Source organism: Schistocerca serialis, chromosome 2 (assembly GCF_023864345.2).
Source record: "Schistocerca serialis cubense isolate TAMUIC-IGC-003099 chromosome 2, iqSchSeri2.2, whole genome shotgun sequence".
NCBI classification, from domain to species: domain Eukaryota; kingdom Metazoa; phylum Arthropoda; class Insecta; order Orthoptera; family Acrididae; genus Schistocerca; species Schistocerca serialis.
In genome coordinates this window covers 1,060,346,310-1,060,350,206 of record NC_064639.1, presented here as the reverse complement: position 1 = coordinate 1,060,350,206, position 3,897 = coordinate 1,060,346,310, and the positions used below count along the sequence as shown (strand labels likewise).

General features: G+C 47.6%; 1 non-coding gene across 1 annotated transcript; it reads right to left on the bottom strand.

Moving 5' to 3' along the window:
- Nucleotides 1-577: 577 nt before the first annotated feature.
- Nucleotides 578-652, bottom strand: Trnar-ucu (transfer RNA arginine (anticodon UCU)). Its single transcript has one exon. It is a non-coding gene; the product is annotated as a tRNA-Arg (tRNA).
- Between the last annotated feature and the right edge of the window lie 3,245 nt (nt 653-3,897).

Sequence of the window (3,897 nt, the reverse complement as noted above, 5' to 3'; positions counted from 1 at the left end):
ATGAATCATTTGTTGGAAATGGCTATGTTTGCAGCCATTCATGGACTTCATGTTCCCAAACAACAATGGAATTTTTGTGGACGACAACGCGCCATGACATCAGACCACAACTGTTAGCAGTTGGTGTGAAAAATATTCTGGACATTTCGAGCAAATGATTTGGCCACGGGTCGAACATTTATGGGACGTAGTCAAGAGGTCAGTTCGTGCACAAAATACTGCAGTGGGATTATGGTTGCTATAGAGGCAGCGTGGCTCAATATTTCTGCAGGGGATCACCAAGGACTTCTTGTGTCCATGTCACGTCGAGCTGCTGCAGTATGACAGGCAAAAGGAGGTTCAACACGACATTAACAGGTATCACGTGACTTTCGACGCCTTAGCGTAGGACGATCTGGGTCCTGTAGTTTCAATTCAGTAGAAAATAAGGGCTTACAACATCAACAGCGACATACTTAGTTAAGCTCTATGTTGGCAGAACCAATGGTAGCATTGATGATGCTTTTATTACATTTAAAGAACACCCTTAGCTGGTTACAGGCGTTGACATACGTCAACGGGGACTAATGAAAATGTGTGCCCCGACCGGGACTCGAACCCGGGATTTCCTGCTTAGATGACAGACGCTCTATCCATCTGAGCCACCGAGGGCACAGAGGATAGGGCGACTGCAGGGATTTATCTCTGGCATGCCTCCTGCGAAACCGACATCCTCGGTGGCTCAGATGGATAGAGCGTCTGCCATGTAAGCAGAAGATCCCGGGTTCGTGTCCCGGTTGGGGCACACAATTTCCTTCGGCCCCCGTTGACGTATGTCAACGCCTGTAAGGAGCTAAGGGTGTTCTTTAATTGCAATTTCATTCTAACGAGCTGCATGGTCAGCGATGGTATCTGTTCTTTCGGACATGTCCGAAACAACAGATACCATCTTAGTATATACAGGGTGTTTCAAAAATGACCGGTATATTTGAAACGGCAATAAAAACTAAACGAGCAGCGATAGAAATACACCGTTTGTTGCAATATGCTTGGGTCAACAGTACATTTTCAGGCAGACAAACTTTCGAAATTACAGTAGTTACAATTTTCAACAACAGATGGCGCTGAGGTTTGGGAAACTCTCTAGTACGATATTTTCCACATATCCACCATGCGTAGCAATAATATGGCGTAGTCTCTGAATGAAATTACCCGAAACCTTTGACAACGTGTCTGGCGGAATGGCTTCACATGCAGATGAGATGTACTGCTTCAGCTGTTCAATTGTTTCTGGATTGACGAAGGCGTCCAGGTAAAAATAAGCTTCGTCAGTAAACCAAATGCTGCCCACATGCATATCGCCGTCATCAATCCTGTGCACTATATCGTTAGCGAATGTCTCTCGTGCAGCAATGGTAGCGGCGCTGAGGGGTTGCCGCGTTTGAATTTTGTATGGATAGAGGTGTAAACTCTGGCGCATGAGACGATACGTGGACGTTGACGTCATTTGGACCGCAGCTGCAACACGGCGAACGGAAGCCCGGAGGCCGTTGTTGGATCTCCTGCTGCACTAGCTGCGCGTTGCCCTCTGTGGTTGCCGTACGCGGTCGCCCTACCTTTCCAGCACGTTCATCCGTCACGTTCCCAGTCCGTTGAAATATTTCAAACAGATCCTTTATTGTATCGCTTTTCGGTCCTTTGGTTACATTAAACCTCCGTTGAAAACTTCGTCTTGTTGCAACAACACTGTGTTCTAGGTGGTGGAATTCCAACACCAGAAAAATCCTCTGTTCTAAGGAATAAACCATGTTGTCTACAGCACACTTGCACGTTGTGAACAGCACACGCTTACAGCAGAAAGACGACGTACAGAATGGCGCACCCACAGACTGTGTTGTCTTCTATATCTTTCACATCACTTGCAGCGCCATCTGTTGTTGAAAATTGTAACTACTGTAATTTCGAAAGTTTGTCCGCCTGAAAATGTACTGTTGTCCCAAGCATTTTGCAACAAACGGTGTATTTCTATCGCTGCTCGTTTAGTTTTTATTGCCGTTTCAAATATACCGGTCATTTTTGAAACACCCTGTAGATGATGCTTTTGTCAAGTACAGTACTTCTCTTTTAATGTTGCTCACTTGCAACTCTCAGAACAGGCCCATTTGAGGTCCATTCAGAGAGACCCGTCTCTGTTGTCCCGGCTTTTTTATGTTCGCAGCTGCTGTGATGGACTGTCGGTGCGAAGGCGATCTCGTGGCGACCGAGTTTCCAGCGGTGTGGAAACTGGCGTACGGACATGCTGCAGAAAGTGGAGTAAGGGGACGACGATGCATGCGGGCCCGCGCCGTGGAAACTGCCGCGTTGCGGCGCGCGGCCACCGGCCAGCGGAAATTCCCCGCTCGTCGGGCGTCGCGACGCGTTACTGCCGCTCCGGCGGACCGCCGCCGCCGCCGGTCTAGGTTTCCCGCAGCACCGCCGGCCATCAGCGCGCTCATTGGCCCTCAGCTGGCGACGCCAGCCGGCGTGATCACCACTCACGTCTCTGTGCTGTCTTGCCCAGCTCTGCTCGTCTTGCTGTGCGGAACAAGGCTGTAGCAGTTTGTACTCCGGAGGTGCACTCTTGGCGGTGTGTAGTTTCAAAATGGCTCTGAGCACTATGGGACTTTACATCTGTGGTCATCAGTTCCCTAGAATTTAGAACTACTTAAACCTAACTAACCTAAGAACATCACACACATCCATGCCCGAGGCAGTCGCGCGCTTCCGGACTGAGCGCCTAGAACCGCTAGACCACCGCGGCCGGCGGAGTGTAGTTTACACAGCGTGGTCCACTGATAGTGACCGGGCCAAATATCTCGCGAAATAAGCATCAAACGAAAAAATGCTACAAAGAACGAAACTCGTCCAGCTTGAAGGGGGGTATCACATGGCGCTATGGTTGGCCCGCTAGATGGCGCTCCCATAAGTCAAACGGATAACAACTGTGTTTTTTTAAAATAGTAACCCCCCTTATTTTATTACATATTCGCGTAGTACGTAGAGAAATATGAATGTTTCAGTTGGAACACTTTTGTCGCTTTGGGACAGATGGCGCTGTAATAGTCACTAAGTACTGGGTGATCAAAAAGTCAGTATAAATTTGAAAACTTAATAAACCACGGAATAATGCAGGTGGAGAGGTAAAAATTGACACACAATCTTGGAATGACATGGGGTTTTATTAGAACAAAAAAAAAAAAGAAAACAAAGTTCACAAAATATCAGACAGATGGCGCTCGACAGCCAAACGTCAGTGACTGCTACCGTGACGGGTGAGAGGTACGCCGATATGTTACAGAATCGCATCATCCCCAGCCTGGCTGATAAACACCTGCTGGAACGTACGATGTTTATGCAGGATGGCGCTCCACCCCATATTGCGCGCGCGTCGTTTGGTGGTGATCGTGTGCTCAGCCGCCACTTTCGTCACGCTTGGCCTCCCACGTCCCCAGACCCCAGCCCGTGCGATTATTGGCTTTGAAGTAGCAAGTGTATCGCGATCGACCGACATCTCTATGGATGCTGAAAGACAACATCCGACGCCAGTGCCTCACCATATCTCCAGACATGCTTTACAGTGCTGTTCACGACATTATTCCTCGACTACAGCTATTATTGAGGAATGATGGTGGACATATTGAGCATTTCCTGTAAAGAACATCATCTTTGCTTTGTCTTTCTTTGTTATGCTAATTATTGCTATTCTGATCAGATGAAGCGCAACCTCTCAGACATTTCTTGAACTTTTGTATTTTTTTGGTTCTAATAAAACCCCATGTCATTCCAAGCATGTGCGTCAATTTGTACCTCTCTATCTACATTATTCCGTGGTTGATTCAGTTTTCAAATTTACACTGACTTTTTGATCACCTGGTACAA